General features: G+C 37.6%; 1 long non-coding RNA gene across 1 annotated transcript; it reads left to right on the plus strand.

Moving 5' to 3' along the window:
• Nucleotides 1–6,236: 6,236 nt before the first annotated feature.
• LOC116565342 lies at nt 6,237–23,206 on the plus strand. Its single transcript, XR_004275396.1, has 3 exons — nt 6,237–6,341; nt 16,899–16,902; nt 23,196–23,206. It is a non-coding gene; the product is annotated as an uncharacterized LOC116565342 (long non-coding RNA).
• The last annotated feature ends 429 nt before the right edge of the window (nt 23,207–23,635 follow it).

The following is a 23,635-nucleotide window of genomic DNA, read 5'->3' on the forward strand; positions in this document are numbered from 1 at the left end:
ACTTCTAGTACCCTATACATATACATCTGTATATTATGCTTATTTCATATATTACTCTCAATAATTCACATGTAATAGTTTGTATTTTTTATCCCTGCATGTGTGCACATGTGTATTTCTATGTGTAATGAACATGTGTGTATATATATTTGTGTGTGTATATATAAATTTGACTTTGTGTGTATCTGTGCAAATCTATATATATCCTATATAGAATCTATATTGAAGAACAGTATCATGTTAAAATATTTTTAATAATCAAAACTTATTAAAAATTTATTATGTAAATATTTGTGTCTAAGTGCTGGGTCATTTAACTTTCAAGACAACATTGAGTTAAGAATTGCATAGGTGAGGAAGCTAAAACTCAAAGCACATTAAGAAGTTTGACTGACATCATACAATTCAAGGGTACCAAAGTCATGATTTGACTCAGTTTTATGAAAAGTTAAAATCACTTATTCTCACCTAAACTTCTATGCTGCTTTCTTAATAAAGCAATATAAACAATACAGAGAAAACTGAGGACCTGTCTTTTCATGCAAATGGAATCTACTAAATAAACAACTTAGTTAAAAAGTAAATTTTCATGCCTAAGGGATTATCTGTGTCTTCTGCATGCGAATGCCTCTGACCTGAGTATTAAACAATGGAATTCTATAAGATTGACAGGAATAGAGTGATCATCACTTTTCCAAAACTACCCATTGCACTTTGGCAGATATTTATGTTTTCTCAAACAGGAGAATGCCCAGAAGCATAGGCATGAATCTAAATGCATAGGGCTTTTAGCAGAAATCTTAGGGGGGCAACTTTACAAGTGCCTGAAATAATGACCAAAGCAATTTTAAAACTGTATTCAAATAATAGTTGTGAACACAGTCAAACTGTTCCACTAAGATGCAAAGAAAAGGTAATTACCTGTAAAACACATAAAATGTATATTGTTTACTCATCATTAACTGTGAACACCTTTATGCTAATGAATAGAATAAGACGTGCTCCCAGCAATAAGGTGACATAAACATCCAGAGTGAGTCAGGGGGGCACAAAGACCTCTCAGATGAGTAAATGACATCCCAGTGACCTTGAAAAATCCCTTTTACCAGCCACAGACTTCAGTCACCTGTGGAAGCAATAAATTATGCCAGAAAACCCAAATAGGCATTGCAGATTGCTTTACAAACATGATCTTATCTTAAACAGCCTCTAGCGAGGTGACAGAAAACCTCACTGTAGGTGAAGAAACAGAGTATCAAGGAAGAAGATAAATGACAAGACCCAACAGAACAGTCAAAGCCCCAGTTCTCTGAAACTCAAAAATATTTTGCCATTATTGCTACTTCTCCAAAGTTTCTATCATGTGGGGTTCCTTTAAGTTCTTCATTTATAATGTTAAGAAAGCATTTCTGGAAACCTTTTCAATTATTGAAGTATAGTCTTGCTTTTACCTTCTATTCATTTTTCCTCCTCCACATTCTCAGGGAAGCACAGAAGTTAACTAATGTTTATGGGATCCTGCACTGTGCCAGGCAACTCATATGAATTATATATAGAAACACGTGTTCTCAATAAACCTTTTAGTACTTTTCTTCTTTTATATCCAATGTTCCCTCCTAGAAGCAGAAATTATCAGAGGAACTGTTGCACTAACTGTAAGCAGAGTAAAAGGGCAATACCAGTCACTCCTGATCCTGACAGTTTTCTTTTTTATGTGGTAGCTTTAGTCAATTCTGAAAAGAATTTTGAGAATAAAAGAGTCTGTGATTTTTATCAGGGACTTTTACTGAGCTCATGGTAACTTCAGTAATGGAGAAAGAACTAGGCTGCCAATAACAGCACAAACAATGTCAATGAAGTAATTATAGATGATGGATGGAAAGATGGACAGATAAGCACAGATAGATGATAGACAGGCAAAATAGACATGAGGGGCTCTTCCCAGGTCCACAAGGGGCAGAGTTGTAAAGGCAGGAGTTTCCTGGCTCCACCCCTCCACCCATAAAGTAAAGTTCTTTGTCTGGGTTTCCTGCCCTTGTGGTAGGTGGAAAAATCCTGGTAGGCTCCTTTTTCCAAAAAGCCTGCCAAAAGCTCCAGGAGGAGGGGGCTCTTTTGTGAACCAAGCTGCCAATCCGGTATCAGAGTCAAAGGTCAATCACTCCAAAGGAACTTTAAAAGAACTCCTCTCAATGGACAAGAACATGAATGGGGAGGGAATAACTCAATGGTTAAAATCCAGCTGTGGCCTCCCTATAAGGATTCCTTCTTTCGATCCCCTCCCATGGCAGCATAGAAGCTGTCTCTCCTTCTCTCTCTTTCCCTCTCTCTCTCTCTCTCTCTGTCTAATAAATCACTCTCTGCAAAACTCTTTGGGTTCACTATACTTATTGGAAATGCAAACTCACCGTGCCTCCCAGACCACTTTCCCCATTCTTCCAGGTAAGAGAGGCCAAGGACTTCCATTCTGGGAGCAACTTCCAGATGCCTCCGCTCCCTCCCCTGGTTACAGATAGATGATTGATTGATTGATTGATAGATCGATAGATTAGACAGACAGGATAATTTCTACTTTCAATCCTCTTTTTTTCTATCTAAACATTTCTAAATGTTAATGCAGGAAACATTATAGTGAGGCAAAGATTTTCTCTTTCAAAGGTACCAATGGAAGGTTAAACTTGAAATTAAAATACATTTCTCTAGCAGGGTGGTGAAATTAGAACACTTTTCCAATTGTCCAGTGCAAGCTCAAGTGAGAACTGGACTTAATTCCAATTTCTGATTCATATCTAAAATGTTTCATATGTATGCCCTAAAACATTTCTTGCTAAATCAGCAAACTACCTTTGATTTTAGTAGCTGGTAAGAGAGAAAATATACCAAAATGTTTATGAGCACAAATGCTTGAATCAACTGCCTGAAGTTCAACTCTTGACTCTACCATTGGGTAGCTATGTGATTTAACACAATATTTAATCTTTTATGCCCCAAACTCCTTATCTATAAAATGCAGATAATGGGAGTATCTACCTTATGAGTTGTTTAAGGATAAAATAAATTTTAAAAGGATAAAATAAATTTTACATTTTAGTAGATAATAGCTAATATGATTATTACCAAATTTCAAGATGTTAAAATCTGATTTTATAGATGTTAGCTAATATGATTATGATTAGATGTTAGCTAATAGGTTAGCTGATTAGTAGATGTTAGCTAATATGATTATTACCAATTATGTAATATGTAGTAGGTTCTCAGTAAAGGGAAACTATGATTATTCTAATATAAATGTGCTCCTTTATGCAGAAAAATAATGATCAATGAAAGACTGATCAATATAAAAGAGAGCCTGTAGCAGGTCCTGTGCCATGTGGCTCAGATTCCCTTCAGGACCAAAGCACTCTTGAACTAGGTTGCCTAGAACATGGGTCATATAACACATTCAATAGCAGAAGGGTGAAGAGCATATGTAGAACTGAATCTAAAGGTGCTAGAACAAGGGGTGTTGGAACATAAAGTTGGGTAAGAGAGAGTTTATCAATATGGGAGTACTATCCTGTGATGAAAGATTTAACATCCTGCAAGAACACTGGGAGATGGTCTAACATGACACTCAGATGGCTTGAGATGCACAAGAAAGGGATACATTAGATGAATTAGAATACTAGAAATTCTTCATTCAGGAACAGACTGACTCAGTATGTGAGTACAAGTTGAAAACTGATAGCTACTACATCTCACTCAGAGATGACTTTGGGAAAAAAAAAAAAACAGAAAATAAAATTTCTTACAATGGGCAGAGCTTCAGCAGGTGTACCCAGCCATCTGCTTTATGTGGAATGAAAAGTGACCCATATATACATGTGGTTTCATGAGCAATGGCAAAGGCCTTTACTGGTTAATCAATACACAGAAGGAAAAAAAAACCAGGAAGTCTGGTACAGGGAAGTTCAGAAAAGAGGTATGTGGATTGACATAGAGGAATGAACACAATGTGTGAAAATCTTTGTATTGCATGGTAATATGCTTATGAATCATTATATATTCTGACACACAGATGATCCCCTGAAGCATGCTTCGTACTGCCCTGCTCAATGTGAAGAACAGTCTTACTTTCCTCAGGTTCACTCACCTATTTCATTGCTGAGGGTACTTCCTTATAAATCTCCTGTGTACAAATCTCTCTCACAGCATTTGTTTCTCAAAACATCCAGTCCAAGAAAGGGCCAAATAAAACATGTATAACTTAAAAGGAAAGACAATGGAAATTTTATGTGAAAGATAATTAATACTTTCATCATAAAGTGTGTATTTTAAGACCTTGAGCATGAACATTTTAAAGAAGATTGAAGCAAATGGCTAAAATTATCACCACCACCCACCCCACACCTGCTAACCATACAGACATACACTCACAGACATACCCACACACATGTACTACTCATTCTTTGGAACACAAAAGGACAGAACACTAGGCTTTCTTACAAAATCAGATTTAAGGCTGGAAAAAAGTCAGAATAGAAAGAATCTAGAATATGTATAATATACATATCAGCAAATAAATGATTAAACACATTATTTGTATCTATATGATAAAATACTACGCCACAAATGAAAACTTGCTTAGAAAAGTTAAATAATGTGTAATTATAAAGTTTGACATATTAAAAAGTGAATAAAATACAAAACAAATGTGGTATACCACCTTACACTCATTATGATGGCTATTATCAAAAAACAGAAAACAACAAGTGTTAACAAAGATGTGGAGAAATTGGAATTTTTATGCATTGCTGTTAGAAATGTAAAATGATGCAGATGCTGCAGAAAATGATGTTTTCCCAAAAATTAAACACAAAATTGTGATACGATCCAATAATTCTGCTTCTAGATATATATACAATGAAACTGGAAGCAGGGACTCAAACAGATCTTTGTGCAGCGATGTTCATAGCACTATTATTCACAATAAGCAAAGGGCGAAAACATCCAATATTGTCCCAGATAAATAAACAAAATATGGTATGCAATACTCTATGTATGTGTGTCTGTGTGTGTATATATATATAAAATACACACACACACACTATCATCTTACTATAGAAAAGATAAAAAGTGATATTTAGGCCAGGCATGGCAGCTCTCACACCTGTAATCCTAGCACTTTGGGAGGCCAAGGCAGGAGGATTGCTCGAGCCCAGGAGTTGAAGACCAGCCTGGGCAACACAGTGAGACCCTGACTCTTAAAAAAAAAAAAAAAAGTTGAAATTTAGATACATGCAACAAGGATGAACCTTGAAGACATTAAATGAAGTGAAATGAGACAGACACAAAGTAAATATTGCATGGTTTCACTCCTAAGAGATACCTAGAATAGTCAAATTCATAAAATAGGGGCAAAGAGGGCATTTTTATTTAATGAGTATAGAATTTAAGTATGGATGATTTAAAAGTTCTGCAGATGAATAGCGGTGAGGGTTACTCAACAATGTGAATGTATTAATGGCTCTAAAATGTAAAAAATGGTAAATTTTATATTATTATATATGGCCACAATAGAAAAATTAATAAAAAGAAAACAAAGAGAAACAAAATGTGGTATACTAGAATACCATTTAAAATATATCTATACCTAGGTACTGAAGGGAGCGTCTATTGTACATGATTGTCCACTACACTATCCTTTCCTTTGTCAGATAAAATCACATTTTTTTTTCTTTTCAGGACTTACAGTTCTATTCCTTTTGCTGAGACTATTATCCCCTTCTCTTGCTAATCTAAGATGAAGGTATTCAAACTTTTCCTTCTGGAAATGTGAATTCAGAGTAGGGTTAAAAATACTGAATATTCCATCAAGGATTCTAAATACTTCCTCTACTTTATGTGTATCAATAAGAAGAAGCCTGAAAGAACTTTAATAGGAAAGATTAAAAACCTTTGGTAGGAGGGATTAAGAATTATTTTCTTTCAATATGGGACATATACACCATAGAATACTAAACAGTCATAAAAAGAATGAAGTCATGTCCTTTGCAGCAACATGAATACAGCTGGAGGCCATTATCCTAAGTGAACTAATGCAGAAACAGAAAATGAAATCAAATACTGCAGTTCTCTTATAAGTGGGAACTAAAAAATGGGTACATATGGACACAAAAATGGAAACAATAGGCACTGGGGACTTCAAAAGAAGAGAGGGTTGAGGCAAGAACTGAACAATTACATATTGGATACTATGTTCACTATTTGAATGAGGGGTTCAATAGGAGCCCAAACCCCAGCATCATGTAATGTATTCATGTAACAAACCTGCACATGTACCTCCTAAATCTAAAATTTTTAAAGTTTTTAGTAGAATTATTTAAATGCAATACTTCAAACTATAAAAATTCTTGAAGACAATCTAGGAAATACTCTTCTCGACATCAGCCTTGGCAAGGAATTTCTGGCTAAGTCACGAAAACCAACTGCAACAAAAACAAAAATAGAGAAGTGAGACTTAATTAGACTAAAGAGCTGCTGCACAGCAAAAGAAATAGAGCAAAAAGACAGACTACAGAATTGGAGAAGATAGTCACAAAAATCTTTGGGCGTATAAGAACTATGGAGAACTTAAGCACATCAACAAGCAAAAAACAAATGACCCCATTTAAAAAAAAAAAAAAAAGGGCAAAGAACATGAACATACACTTCTCAAAAAAAGACATACAGTGGCCAACAAACGTGAAAAAAATGCTCAGCACAGCTAATCATCGGAGAAATGCTAGTCAAAACCATAATAAGATACAATTTCACACCAGTCAGAATTGCTACTATCAAAAGGTCAGAAAACAGCAGATGTTGGCAAGGATGCAAGGAAAAGGGAATGCTTATAAACTGTTGGTAGGAATGTAAATTAGTCCAGCCACTATGGAAAGCAATCTAGAGATTTCTCAAAGAACTTAAAACAGCCAGGATGAAGTAGCTCACGCCTATAATCCCAACACTTTGAGAGGTCGAGGCAGGTGGATCATTTGAGGTCATGAGTTCAAGACCAGCCTTGCCAACATGGTGAAACCCCATCTCTACTAAAAAAAATTAAAATTAAAATTAACTGGGCATGGTGGTGCATGCATGTAATCTCAGCTACTCAGGAGGCTGAGGCAGGAGAAATCACTTGACCTGGGAGGCAGAGGTTGCAGTGAGGGAAGATCGTGCCACTGCACTCCAGCCTGGGCAACAAGCCTAAGACTCCGTCTCAAAAAAAAAAAAAAAAGAACTTAAAACAGAGCTACCATTCAACCCAGCAATCCCATTACTGGGTATATACCCAAAGGAATATAAATAATTCTGCCAAAAGACACATGCACTTCTATATTCATCGCTGTGTTATTCACAATAGCAAAGATATTGAATCAACCTGGCACTCAATGGTGAATTGGATAAAGAAAATATGCTACATATAAATCATGGAATACTACACAGCCATAAAAAAGAATGAAATCATGTGCTTTGCAGCAACATGAACAGAGCTAGAGGACATAATCCTAAACAAATTAGTGCAAGAACAGAAAATCAAATGCTACATGTTCTCGCTTACAAGTGAAAGCTAAGCATTAGGCACACATGGACATAGATGTGGGAACAACAGACACTGTGGACTACTAGAAGGCGGGTTTAAAAAATACCTATCAGATACTATGCTCACTACCAGGGTGAAAGGATTCGTACTCCAAACCTCGACACCACACAACATCCCATGTAATAAATATTCACATGTACCTCTGTATCTAAAATAAAAGTTGAAAATTTTTTAAGTAAATAAATTATCTTTCTTTCATCCTTTTTCTATTTTCCAAATTTCTACATAAAAAGTATGGCCTGAATTGTGTAAATGCACACATAGATACACATACGTGCTTATATACATAATGCAAAAATATGATAAAATATTAACTGGTTTTCGGGAAATTACAGATGCATTGGATTTAACCTCTTCTATGATTTCTAAGCTTTTTACAGTTCAAATTTTCTTTCTATAATCAAAAATACAACCATAAAAAATATTTTGAGATAATTCAGGAATTTACTTCCCAAAAAGAAAGCATTAGGAACAAAGATTCCTAATATTTTATATGCAACCAGAACAGAAATGGATTTTAAAAACAAAATCCATCATTTGACTGGGTGGCATGAGGCCCCCCCCTTGCAGTAAACACATCATCCCATTCCAATTTTATTGTCAGTTTAATCATTAAGAAAATCTTTAGGAAGTCCCAGGGAGTTTATACTGACATTTCAAGAGGTCTCTTCAGGAAAGAAACACTTTTAATTCCTTTGATAAAAGTTTTTATTGTTTGATATAAAAGTTTTCATTGTTTGCTAAATGATAAAATTTTCATTGATAAAAGAAGTTTTCATCATTTGCTTTTCAAAGTGCTTTCTTTCATATTGTTATATTATCACGACTCAGTGATGTAATACAAGCATTTTTATCCCTATTGTATAAATGAAGAAACTAGGTCTGAGATTAAGAAAATTGCTCAGGGTGATTGCTTCACAGGCTTTGCCTACAACCTAGGTATCAATTCTTCATTAAGACAACAAATATATATATATCTCCACCCTCCCCTTCCTTTCTTCTTTCCTTTCTTCAACAACCACATGTTGAGTACCTACTCAGTGTCAGATTCTAACTGCTGGAAACGCAAAGATTTTACTGTGATTTCTAAGACAGAAGAGGTTCTCTTAAAGGGCACACAGGCCCATAATTCAATATGGGAAAAGGGAAAGTGAAAACAGCACCATGACTTGATTAAGGGCTCTAATGAAGATAAGAGGAGGATGCTGTGAGGGCAATCAACTCTGCTATTACTCTGCTCCCAATTAGGGTTGTTAGCTATTAGCAGTAGGACCGACACGGAGTATTTGTACAAAAATGTATTCTTTAACAAAACAAATATTTTGGGGCACCTACACTATAAAGAATATGACACCTAATTTAAAGCTTCTGTCTTCTAACAAAACTTCCATGACTAATCTCTAAAAAGACAAAGCCTATAAAAACATCAGTTAAGAACAAAATATATATTAGAATGCAAAAATTGAAAATATTTATAGTAGAGAAACAATGTAATTTTTTTTAAAAAGATAGCCGAGGTAAGATGAGCTGAATGCTAGCCCCAATTTAATCACTTAAAACTGGGTAACCAAAGACGAATTATTTAATTTCCTGGGCCTCAATTTCCTGGCCTGTAAAATGAGGATTAGAAAAAAATACTATGAGTCTTCATTACTATCTTTCTTAGATTCTACCTGCATCATTTTGGCTTACTGCATTAATAGAATTAAGTAGGGTATCTCAGATTTTGTAATAACTCAGATTATCTTTGTATCTGCAGCTGTCAGTTTTGCTACTGGAGAGATGAACTAAATGTACTTAGAGAAGATAAAAAAGGTTTTCTCATGAATAATACTAGGACATCCTCAGCAAGTACGAGATTAATAATCTTAGAAAATGAGAACAATCAAAACTTCTGTTTTGGGCCTCTGAGACTTACGGGCTTCTGGTGAGATTCAGCACATTACCAACTGTGGTGGCTATGGGATAAAACTCTTTTGCTTGAGAAAAGCAGAAGGAAAAGCAAATGGGACTTTTTCTTGCACCTTAGGTACCAGCTCAGACACATGGTGATACAGTACCAAGTAGGCTCTTAGGGTCCCTGATTCCAAGAGTTGACTCAGGGATGGCATTTCTGGACCTTCCCTGGGCCAGAAGGGAGACCACTGCCCTGAAGGGTGAGTCCCAGGCCAGGCAGCATACACCATGAGCTGACTTAAGAGCCCTTGGGCCTTCAGTAAACATCACAGGTAGTCTGGCAGTACACCCTGTGGCCTGTGATGGCAGTGGCTATGGGATGAGGCACCTCTGCCTTTGGAGGGGAGGAGGAAGAGTGGGAAGGACTGTGTCTTGTGTGAGCCCAGCCACTGTACAATAGAACACCTGGTAGACATCTAAGATTGTTGGCTCTAGTCCCTGACTGCTGAACCCACTGACTTCTGGAGGCACGAAGCGACTGGAAGAACTTGCCATCTTAAAGGGAAAGACAGAGGCCTGGCTGGCTTTGCCACCTGCTAATTGTAGAGCCCCAGGGCCTTGAGAGTATATAGGCAAGTATCCAGGCAGCGGTTACAGCAGGACTTGGGCAAGACTCAATGCTGTGATGGCTTCAGGTCTGATCCAGCACAGTCATAGTGGTGGTGGCCCGAGGGATGCTTGTGTCACTCCATCCCCAGCTCTAGGTGGCTCAGAACAGAAAGAGAGATAGAGAGACTCTCTTTGGAAGAAAGTAAAGAAACAGAACAAGAATTTCTGCCTGGTAATCCAGAGAATTTTCCCAGATGTTGTTCAAGACCATCAAGGAGGTACCTCTATGAGTCTGCAAGAACGACAGCATTACTAGGCTTGGGGTGCCCCCTAAAGCACACACAGTGTAGATCACAATACCAACATCCTTTCAAATATCTGGAAAGCCTTCCCAAGAAGAACAGCTACAATAAGCCCAGACAGTGAAAACTACAGTAAATACCTAACTCTCCAATGGCCAGACACCAAACAACATCTACTAGCACCAACACCACATGGGAAAACATGACTTCACCAAATAAACTAAATAAGGCATCAGGGACCAATCCTGGAGAAACAGAGACAGAAAATTTTCAGACAGAAAATTCAAAATAGCTGTGCTGAGGAAACTCAAAGAAATTCAAGACAACAAAGAGAAAAAATTCAGAATTCTATCAGATATATTAAACAAAGAGACTGAAACCATTAAATAGAATCAAGTAGAAATTCTAGAGCTGAAAAATGCAGCTGACATACCAAAGAATGCATCAGAGTCTTTTAATAGCAGAATTGATCAAGCAGAAGAAAGGATTAATGAGCTTGAAGACAGGATATTTAAAAATACACGGTGAGAGGAGACAAAAGAAAAATAATAAAATAACAATAAAGCATGCCTACAGGATTTGCAAAGTAACTTCCAAAGGGCAAATTTAAGAGTTACTGACCTTTAAGAGGAGGTAGAGAAAGAGACAGGAGTAGAGTTTATTCAAAGGGATAATAATAAATTTTGGGGGGGTTTCATTTTTATGAAAGAAGACAAAAAACACAAAAGTACGCACAGTGTTTATTAATAATAATGATTTTAGTGTTAGAAACAAAGAGGTTTTTTGAGTATTTTTAGTTTTTTACAGTGACAAATACGATACATAATTTTGAGATTTGAAATGTATTTCTCCTTAAATCTCTGCTATATTCCCTGCAGCTGAGTTTTAGGCATATTATTTAGCAAAATAATCCAAGTCTTCATTTCACTTGTTGAACTAAAGAGATAAAAATGTTAGTTGTTTCCATTATAAGTAGTTTTCTTCATCACAATCTGCATTTCTTAAAATCAATTAAGTCCTTTTAAAACTCTTTCTACCCTCTATGCTCTGAATCTTTTTTTTTTTTTTTTTTTTTTTGAGACAGAGTCTCACTCTGTTGTCCAGACTGGAGTGCAATGGTGCAATCCAGCTCACTGCAACTTCCACCTTCCAGGTTCAAACTATTCTCCTGCCTCAGCCTCCCAAGTAGCTGAGATTATAGGTGATCACCACCATGCCCAGCTAGTTTTTGTATTTTTAGTAGAGACAGGGCTTCACCATGTTGATCAGGCTGGTTTCAAACTCCTGACCTCATGTGATCCATCCCCCTCGGCCTCCCAAATTGCTGGGATTACAGGTGTGAGCCACTGTGCCCAGCCCCCGAATCTTTAATACCCCAAAGAAAGGTAGAAAATGCTAAAAAGGTTTCAAAGAGATGTCTTTTACTGCTGAATTAATGTATAGGGATTCTTCAAAACACCCCCCACTCCCCCTTGCAGTATGGAAAAACCAGGAGCCAAAACATGTGGCTTTTGTCCTCCTGGAATCCTCCACTATCTAGTCATGTGACCTTGGGGAAACTCACACAGCTATCTGATTCTCAATCTTCTCTTCTGTATAAAATATTAAATAAACCCTATCAAATCAGTGAAAGGATTCTATGAAAATGATGTATGCTAAAGTGTGCTATAGAATCTAAAGTGCTAATCAAAATTAAAACATAGAATAACATATTTGTTAAGAGAAGTTTTCTGGTTTTTCCTCCACAAAACAATATATTTCATACATCAGCGAGCTCAGAATAAAAACCTTTTAGGGATGATGAGGTATTATACACAAATGATCCTTGGCTTGTGTTGCAAAGTGTGTTCTGTTGAAATGTTGATACTGGAAAACAAATTACATTTATAAGCCTCTTAAAACCTAAACTTATAATTATATTATAGTGTTTGCATACTTTGTAAAATTTATGTATAGAAACACATTTAAATTGTTTAGCAATCTAACACAATTATTCAGGTAATTATTATTGAACTGAGACTCTTAAATTACTAGTGCAATTAAGGTTATTTATGTAAGAATAAATCTTGGTACAGGAGGATATTTGTCCTTTTTTGTTTCTTCATTTTTAAAATGTTTTTGACCAGAACATAATAAGAATACAAAATTATTTATTTCTCAACAACGATAAATAAGTGGGAATGATTTAAGGCAAAGTGGTGATTCAAACTTCTCACTGCTCTTTGGATATAAAAATGCAGTGAGAAGAATGCAGTTACCTTTCTTCATTGCTCTATGCTGTAGGTAATATTTCTGAGGATGACTTGTTGCTGTTTTTTCACTGTATTTTTCTGGAAAATCTTTTTGTAGCATTTGTTTACAATGATCCCCAAGTTGCATCATACATGCGATTTTGTTACTCAGAAAAAGAGGGATCCTTCTATAAATCCATCTTAGACAGGGATTTCAGGGCTAGCTCTGAAAATTGTGGTTTAACCCCCTCATACTGTGGTTCAAAAATCCAGAAAAAAAAAATTACCTCAAAGTCTTTCTCGGATCATTTCTTTGTTTTTCCATTTTCTGGGTAAAACCCATTCTTCCACTACTAGGGACTCCACCTCATTAGTTTTGAGTACCTCCTTGATATTTTTGCTCAATGATACAAAATTCCCCATTTCCCAAGAAACAACTACTAGGGCTGAAACAAAAATTTTATTGCACTATCTGCCTTGCTTTATTTTTAATAAAAGTTCTTACAACTAGAAAATTCTTTAAACTAGAACTATTTTATCAGTTTAGAACATAGTGCATCCAGCTCTCCAAAAATAGATACTAAAGTTAAGAAATAAATCTATCCAGTAATGCCTTCTCCCCCAAAAACAGACTTGAGGAAAATATAGCACAGAGATTTAAACTTACAGAATTACCAAGGTTTAACCCATGGAGTCTCTACAGTATTCTGAAAGTCTTGGTGGTGCCATATGGCTGTCCTGATTAATAAGAAGATGCAGAAAGCCATTGTGTCAAATTCAGGGATACTTAACATTATTTAAGTTAGCTACTGAAAATGTGCTATACCTTCCCAAGAGAGATTTGCATTGGAGAAACTGTGAGGGTCAGGAATCACAGGCAGATCCTTCCTTATTTTATTAAAATCGAATTACTGGGTCATTTGTTTATCCTTGAGCCAATCATTTCAGCAGAAAAAAAAAAAGAACAATAGACAATGCTAAAAGAATAAATCTCCTAATAAAAAAGGGCAAAGTAAGTATAAAATGAGTATAAAATAATAATGTTATGATAATTGTCATGTTGTTCTTTTTTGTATCTAGGTCATTCTAGGTTTCTAATTATTTGTCACTTTCAATTGTGTACATCAGACAACATGCAATGAGCAAATACCCAATACTACGCATTACTTAGAGATTGCTCCTTTCTGCCCTAGTCCATAAATAATATTCTCTCAACTCTGAGGCAGAGAAGACTCATTGGAATTATGTTCCAGAAACTAAAGTAGGATCTAAGGAACCAGCTTTAACAGTACTCCTTCCAGGAACTCCAATAAAGCTAGGAAGGGACCCTGCAGGTTCCACAGCCTAATGAGGTCTTCATTCACTCACACTGACAGAGATCTTCTACATTATTCATGCATTAACCTGCTGAATGTATCACAAGTACTAAGTACTTTTAAGTACTAAGAAAGATGCAACAGTATTCAGCCTATTTACAGTATACAGATGATGTCTAATAAATATTTCTTGACTTCCAAAAGCTTACAAGAATTAAAAACGGTAAGATACTCGAATGAGCTAAGTAAAAGTAAAAAGTAGGATATTGAGGCAGTGATATTATGCAGTATTGCATGAGAGAGCACAGGCTTATACTGATATTGAAATTTGTTATAAAACTATAGTAATAAAAATAGTGTGTCATTTACACAAGACTAACCAAATAGATGAGTGGTGCAGAATAGAGAACAATGTTACAAATAAATCAACTGAATAAAAACAGCAAGACCATACCAGTTTCACCAAACAGACTAAGTGCTTGACAATACCAACTGTTGGCAAAAATGGTGAGAAAAGGAAACCCTTATACACAGGAAGTAGAAAAATTATAATAGCCCCTAGCAGAGCAAGTTGGCAGTATCTAGAGAAACTGAAAATACTCAAACCATATGACCCAAGAATTCAACTTCTCAGTTTTTATCCTATAGAAATTTTCACACAGTTCCTCACTCTGAAACTCTGCACAAAGAGACATAAAAATATGCTCAATTAATCACTGTTATAACAAGGCATTAAGAAAATGTAATGGTTGATCAAAGAACGGTGTTAAGACAAAGAGGACCATAGATTTACAATTTTAAATAAAACTTGGTTATTTACTAAAAACTGCACTGCAGGAATGAAGGAAGGACATATTTACGATCCAGAGACTGGGCAAACACTATATACCTCAGTTCCTTAGTATATCAAAATCATAGACTTCCTTCAGTATATGAGCACTTCCTTAAAAAGCCCTCCAAGAATTTACTTGGGTTTTCAGGGGAATTGAAGCCTTCTGACATTCACATAGACCTGATGATACTCAGTAGGGAGAGGAGAGTAGACTTCATCAAAATATTTTAGCAATCTTCAAATGGCTGTCAGAAAGATATGCTGGTAAGATGTATTTAAAAAGGGATTGGACTGTCTTTTCAGTAAAACATAAGTACCTATCGTTTGATAACATTTCTCTAATTACTAACAGTTAATAATTATTTAATAAAGAAGATTTCTCATTAGTGGACAAATAAAATATGATATATGCCAGGCGCGGTGGCTCACGCCTGTATTCCCAGCACTTTAGGAGGCCAAGGCAGATGGATCACCTGAGGTCAGGAGTTCGAGACCACCCTGGCCAACATGGTGAAACCCCATCTCTATTAAAAATAGAAAATTTTAGCCAGGCATGGTCGTGCATGCATGTAATACCAGCTACTCGGGAGGCTGAGGCAGGAGAATTGCTTGAACCCAGGAGGCAGAGGTTTCAGTGAGCTAAGATCATGCCACTGCACTCCAGCCTGGACAAGAGTAAAACTCCGCCTCAAAAAAAGAAAATGATATATATTTAAAGTAGTTCCATGAATGAAATTGATGTATATGTATCAGCATGGAGGTAGATCTACAAAATGGATATAAGTAAAATAAATGGTAGCAAAAAGATATGTGTTGTATAATACATATATTGTTTAAAAAAATAAGGACTAAGGTTTTAGGCTGCATATAAATGTAGTAAAATGAACTAACAGGATATACAGTAAATTCATCATAAAGATTGTTTGAGGATAAAAGAAAGAATTGCCTTTTGTTTATTAAAGAACACCTGAATTACCTGTTGAGACATAGTAGTAGAGGATATTTGCTGGATGGTATAAGCAATCAGGCCTTTAATGAGGGCTATCTTTATGGAAACAAAAACAAAGTTTAATGCTTGGAGCAGACTATAAACCCAGGTTTCTAGTCCAGGAGACAGTAAGTTGAGATGATTTCTAGACATTGAGATCTCAGTGTTTTTAGATGGTAGAGTGAAGACAGCAGGGGCTACCCAATGGAGTTCCCAGTTTACAGTTTGAATGTTTGTGATAATGACATAGGTATCAGTGTCACGGTTATAGCTATTTTCTGGAGCAGAGTTTGGAAGATGTGGGAGTTCCTGTGACATTTTTTAGTGGCCCATGGAGTAGCAGCTCCTGGAACAAATGTTGCTCATACATGGTTTGTTGTAGTGATGAATTCTTTGAAGTTTATACCACATCGCCTGGCTTCAGTGTGGAGGGCTTTCTCAGATCCTGGGGAAAGGGTAGATACGACGCAAACTGAGTCCTTATAATGATCTGGGAAGTCAAGTTTTAGTTCTCAGTGATGCCAAGTCAGGAGGGAGAGAGGAAAATTGGAAATATCAATTTGGAGAGTTATAACTAGATATTGAAGGAAACTAGAAAAATTGAAAATTTGGTTAGGCCTGAAAAAAATGTGTAAAATGGATGGATCAGTTCAATTTATGGGTAGATAATAAAACCTTAAAGGCAGTAAGTAGAATTATAATCTGATAATCACAAGGGCATTAACCTCCTTTTTGATGAAAGATAATCAAAGTAATATTTTTCTAAAATATATTTTTCTCATTAAATTTGGCCTGATTATTTAGATAAGTTAAACAAGAATAGTCATTGACCATATAGGCCTATTTAGACATGCTTTATGAAAATTTTTATTTTAAAAAATCTCAAGCTGGACTTTTAAAATTTTCTTGAGACTATGAAGCCAAGCCACGAAGTTATCACCAGTCTTCATCTGTAGTATCTATAAATTTGAGTGAATCTCAATCTTCTTGAGTGGATACTCTAAGGTTCTTGGGCCTGCCAGGAAGTGAACTTTCTTACTCACCTGTAAAGCTAAGAAACCTGTAAATCAGGTACCAGGTTAGGAAACCTGTAAGCCAGGTATGAGGCTAGTTTTTTTGAGAGTGCTTTGTAGGCAGACTTAATAAAGTTAACCATAGTTCCTTAAAACTGTGCAATTATGATACGGATGGGATGCAGGGAAATGCTGGGTAGAAGAGGGCAGGATCCCTGGTGAGGGCTCCATCCTCAAGCCTGGACCCACTGCCCAAAGTGAGAACTAGTTCTGTTTTCCTAGCCAAATGTTGCCTTTTGGCCAGCCACACTCCCTATTCAGCATCCATAGGAGTCCGAAACCTCAGACTCAAACCATACATACACACAGAAGAGATAAGTATCTGGACATCAGGAGGAGAAGCAGCAGCTTCACATCAGAGACTACAGAGAGGAGTTCAGCAGGAGATGGCAGGACCCCAAGGGAAGATTATCTTCCCACTACACCCACTTTCAGGCTCCCTGTCCCTCTGGAGCCACTTCCACTGCTCAGTAAAGTCCTTCACATTCACCACTCTTCAGTTTATTTATGTGACCTGATTCTTCCTGAATGCTGGGCAAGAACTCAGGCACTAAGAGGGCAGGGTGTAAAAGGCTGTCAACCTGACCCTCCACTGAGCTAGTTATCACTTAGCCCTCCATGGATGGCAAACACTAAAACAGCACTGATTGTAACACCACCCTGTGGGACTCCAAGGGTCGCAGACAACCCCTCCTGGACCCCAGAGCTAAAAGAGCATTGTCACAAGCTTGGGAGCTGTCGTGGGCCAGCACAAAGCCTCTTTCCTCCAGAGAGGGTCAACCAGCCAGTCCCAGCTTTCATTTGCTCTGTTTCCTGCACAGGTCTGCTTGCATGCTCCCTCTCCTGCAAGGGGTTGGAGAGCTGTGGGAAAACTCTCTCTGCAATGTGAGGCTATAACAAGAAAATGAACATTTGCAAACCAGGAAGACTGCCCTAACCAGATACTGAGTCGGCCAGCACCTTTGTCGTGGACTTCCCAGCATCCAGAACTGTGAGAAATAAATGTTTATATAGTGTAAGACATCAAGTCTACGGTAATTTTTTTTTTTTGAGACAGAGTCTTGTTCTGTCACCCAGGCTGGAGTGGTGGCACAACCTCCACCTCCTGGGTTCAAGCAATTTTCCTACCTTAGCCTTCTTAGTAGCTGGGACAACAGGTGCTCGCCATCAGGCCTGGCTAATTTTTTTTTTTATTTTTAGTAGAGACAGGGTTTCTCTATGTTGGTCAGGCTGGTCTCAAACTCCTGAGCTGAGGTGATCCACCCACCTAGGCCTCCCAAACTGCTGGGATTACAGCCATGAACCACCATGCCCACCCAAGTCTATGGTAATTTGTTATAACAGCCCAAACTGACTAAAATGGCAATTTTATGAGCTCTTCAGCTTTTTTCTTAGAGTTTTGGAAAACTTGATTATTGGTATAATCTCAAAATTACTTAGGCAATGCCATCAGAACTCCAAAATATCTAATATAGTCCTTTTCCATGGGTTTCTGAGAGAGTTTTCTTCACATAAAGACAAGCGTTCTGTACCTGTAAGGACTCTTAGGAAAGCATGAGAGCAAAATAACTATCTGTGGATGACAAAAGACAGGATGGCTATAGTTGAAGATGTAATGAAAGTTCATTATAAGGGGGGGATCCCAAGATTGCCGAATCAGAGGCAGCTCCAGAAGGCAGCTCCCAGCAAGTGATGCAGAAGCCAAGTGGTCTCCACAATTCCAAATGAGGTACCAGGTTCGTTTTGTCGGTCTGGTTGGACAGTGGGTATAAACCAAATAGGGCAAGCTGAGGCAAGGCAGAGTATTGCCTACCCAGGAGGTGAGTGCAACTGACTGGGCGACTGGGGGATCTCCCCCTCTGGGACTTCGGTTTGGATACAGGGCTCCACCCAAGCCCTCTACAACCCACAGAACAGGAGATCTTCACAGGGCTGAAAAGCCTCAGCAAGCTGCCTGAACGGGGCAGAACAGCAACTTCAGCTGGTGCCAGGGCTGTTAGCCTAGATCTAGACGGAAGCACAGGCTGATGTGAAAGCCAGAAAGCCAGCTGGATGGAGCCACATGCCCCCCTAGAAAGAAGAGGAACTGAAAACAGGGAAACAGCCCATACGGCAAGACGGGTTCCCCCCACCCCCACGCCGCACAAAGCCAAGCAGGCTAAAAAACTCTCACTACAGAGTTTTGCACCCAGAACATCAGTTAGAGAGCGACCGGGAATGATCGAGCTTTGCAGGGGGAAAGGCAGCTGCCATTGCAAAAGCTGGCCTAATTTTCCTGAGTAAATAAAAGATGCAGCAGCTCCACTGAATCTGTGGCAGCCCAGCAGCGACTCTGCAGGCAGACAAAGGAAAGGCCACCTTCCCAAGCAGCTACCTGAGGTCAAAACTATACAAATCCAAGAAGATGCAAAGAAACCAGAGCAAGAAGAATGAAACCATCAGAAACCAGAATGGCTTTCACCCACTACGAGGTAACAAGTCCTCACCAGCAAGGGAACAAAGCCGGACAGAGAACGAATTTGACAAACTGACAGACGCAGGCCTCAAAAGGTGGGTGATAACAAACTTCTCTGAGTTAAAGGAGTATGTTTTATCCCAAAGCAAAGAAACTAAAAACCTTGAAAAAAAGGTTAGAAGAAATGCTAGCAGCTTAGAGAAGAAAAAAAAACAACTTGATGAGGCTGAAAAACACAGCACAAGAACTTCGAGAAGCATACGCATATTTCAATAGCCGAATCAACCAAGCAGAAGAAAGGGTATCAGAGACTGAATATCAGCTCAATGAAATAAAACAAGAAGGCAAGAAAGAGAATAAAGAGTGAAAAGAAATGAACAAAACCTTCAAGAAATATGGGATTATATGAAAAGACCTAATCTACACTTGATCAGTGTACTGGAAGATGATGGGAAGAATGAATCCAAGCTGGAAAACACTCTTCAGGATATTATCCAGGAGAACTTCTCTAACCCAGCAAGGCAGGCAAACATTCAAATACAGGAAATAGAGAGAATGTCGCAATGATACTCCTCTAGAAGAGCAACCCCAAGGCACATAATTGTCAGATTCACAAGGGTTGAAATGAAGGAAAAAATACTAAGGGCAGCCAGAGAGAAAGGTTGGGTGACCCACAAAGGGAAGCACATCAGACTCACAGTGGATCTCTTGGCAGAAACCCTACAAGCCAGAAGAGAGTGTGGGCCAATATACAATATCATTTAAAAAAAGAATTTTCAACCCAGAATTTCATATCCAGCTGAACTAACCTTCATAAGTGATGAAGAAATAAAATACTTTACAGACAAGCAATTGCTGAGAGATTTTGTCACTACCAGACCTGCCCTACAAGAGCTCCTAAAGGAAGCACTAAACATGGAAAGGAAAAACCAGTACCAGCCACTGCAAAAAAGAACCAAATGGTAAATACCAATGATGCAATGAAGAAATTATACCAACCAAACGGCAAAACAACCAACCAGTAATAAAATGCAGGATCAAATTCACACATAACAACATTAACATTAAATGTAAATGGCCTAAGTGCCCCAATCAAAAGACAGACTGGCAAATTGGATAAAAACCCAAGAACCATCAGTCTGCTGTGTTCAGGAGACCCATCTCATGTGCAAAGACACACATAGACTCAAAATAAAGGGATATAAGATTTATCAAGCAAACGGAGAGGAAAAAAAGCAGGTGTGGCAATCCTAGTCACTGATAAAACAGACTTTAAACCACCAAAAATCAAAAAAGACAAAGAAGGGCATTACATAATGGTAAAAGGATCAATACAACAAGAAGTACTAACTATTCTAAATATATGTGCACCCAATGCAATAGCACCCAAATACATAAAGCAAGTCCTTAATGACCTACAAAGAGACTTAGACTCCCACACAATAATAGTGGGAGACTTTAACACTCCTCTGTCAATATTAGACAGATCAACAAGACAGAAAATCAACAAGGAAATCCAAGACTTGAACGCAGATCTGGACCAAGTGAACTTAATAGACATTTACAGAACTCCCAACCCCAAATCCACAGGATACACATTCTACTCAGCACCACATCGAACTTACTCTAAAATCGACCACATAATTGGAAGTAAATCACTCCTCAGCAAATGCAAAAGAACAGAAATCATAACAAACAGTCTCTCAGACCACAGTGCAATCAAATTAGAACTCAGGATTAAGAAACTAACACAAAACCACACAACTTCATGGAAAATGAACAACTGACTCCTGAATACTGACTAGATAAACAATGAAATGAAGGCAGAAATAAAGATGTTCTTCGAAACCAATGAGAATGAAGACACAACATACCTGAATCTCTGGGACATATTTAAGCAGTGTCTAGATGGAAATTCATAACAATAAATGTCCAGATGAGGAGCAAGGAAAGGGTTAAAATTGACACCCTATCATCAAAATTGAAAGAGTTAGAGGTGCAAGATAAAAAAAAAAAAAACTCAAAACCCAGCAGAAGACAGGAAATAACTAAGATCAGAGCCGAACTGAAGGAGATGGAGACACAAAAAATCCTTCAAAAAAAAAATCAGTGAATCCAGGAGCTGGTTTTTTGAAAAGATCAAGAAAATATATAGACCAATAACCAGACTAATAAAAAAGAAAAGAGAGAAGAATCAAATACACACAATAAAATATGATAAAGGGGACATCACCACCAATTCCACAGAAATACAAACTACTATCAGCGATTACTACAAACAATTACATGCACACAAACCAGTAAATCTGGAAGAAATGGATAAATTCCTATACACTTGCATTCTCCCAAGACTAAACCAGGAAGAAGTTGAAACCTGAATAGACCTATAACAAGGGGTAAAGTTGGGGCAGCAATTAATAGCCTACCAACTAAAAAAAGCCCTGGTCTAGATGGGTTTGTAGCCAAATTCTACCAGACATACAAAGAGGAGCTGGTACCATTCCTTCTGAAACTATTCCAAACAATAGAAAAAGAGGGAATCCTTCCCAAATCATTTTATGAGATCAACATCATCTTAATACCAAAACCAGGCAGAGACACAACAAAAAAAGAAAACTTCAGGCCAATAGCCTTGATGAACATAGATGCAAAAATCTTCAATAAAATACTGGTAAACAGAATGCAACAGCAAATCAAAAAGCTTATTCATCATGATCAAGTAGGCTTCATCCCAGGGTTGCAAGGCTGACTCAACATACGCAAGTCTAGAAACATAATCCATCACATAAACAGAACCAAAGACAAAAACCACATGATTATCTCAATTGATGCAGAGAAGGCCTTCAATAAAATTCAACAGACCTTTATGCTAAAAACCCCCAATAAACTAGGTATCGATGGAACATATCACAAGATAATAAAAGCTATTTACAACAAACCCACAACCAATGCCATACTGAATGGGCAAAAACTGGAAACATTCCCTCTGAAATCTGGCACAAGACAAGGATGTCCTCTCTCACCACTCTCTTTCAATATAATACTGGAAGTTCTAGCCAGAGCAATCAGGCAAGAAAAAGCAAAAAAAAAAAGGATATTCAGTTAGGAAAAGAGGAAGCCAAATTGTCTCTATCTGAAGATGACATGATTGTACATTTACAAGACCCCATTGTCTCAGTCCAAAATCTCCTGAAACAAATAAGGAACATCAGCAAAGTCTCAGGATATAAAAATCAATGTGCAGAAATCACAAGCATTTCTATATACCAATAACAGACAAACAGAGAGCCAAATCAAAAGTGAACTCCCATTCACAATTGCTACAAAGAGAAAAAAATATCTAGGAATACAACTAACAAAGGATATAAAGGACCTCTTCAAGAACTACTAACAACTGCTCAATGAAATAAGAGAGGACACAAACAGATGGAAAAACATTCCATGCTCATGATTGGGAGGAATCAACATCATGAAAATGGCCATACTGCCCAAAGTAATTTATAGATTCAACACTATCCCCATCAAGCTACCAATGACCTTCTTCACAGAACTGGAAAAAAACACATCAAACTTCATATGGAACCAAAAGAGAGCCCGCATAGCCAAAACAATCCCAAGCAAAAAGAATAAAGCTGTAGGAATCATTTTATACTACAAGGCCTGGCTTCAAATTATACTACAAGGCTACAGTAATCAAAACAGCATGGTACTTGTACCAAAGCAGAGACAGACCAATGGAACAGAACAGAGGCCTCAGAAGCAACACCACACAACTACAATCAACTGATCTTTGACAAACACGACAAAAACAAGCAGTGGGGAAAGGATTCCTTGTTTAATAAATGGTGTTGGGAAAGCTGGCTAGCCATATGCAGAAAGCAGAAACTGGACCCCTTCTTGACACCTTACACTAAAATTAACTCCAGATGGATTAAAGACTTAAACATAAGACCTAACACCATAAAAACCCTAGAAGAAAACATAGGCAAAACCATCCAGGACATAGGCATAGGCAAGGACTTCCTGACCAAAACACCAAAAGCATTGACAACAAAAGCCAAAATAGACAAATGGGACCTAATCAAACTCCACAGCTTCTGCAGAGCAAAATAAACAGTCATTAGAATGAATCGGCAACCAACAGAATGGGAAAAAATTTTGCAATCTACCCATCCAACAAAGAGCTCATATCCAGAATCTACGAAGAACTAAAACAGGTTTACAAGAAAAAAACAAACAAGCTGGGCGCGGTGGCTCACGCCTATAATCCCAGCACTTTGGGAGGCCGAGGCGGGTGGATCATGAGGTCAAGAGA

This window comes from Sapajus apella, unplaced genomic scaffold, assembly GCF_009761245.1.
Source record: "Sapajus apella isolate SASKATOON/1434 unplaced genomic scaffold, GSC_monkey_1.0 scaffold40, whole genome shotgun sequence".
NCBI lineage: Eukaryota > Metazoa > Chordata > Mammalia > Primates > Cebidae > Sapajus > Sapajus apella.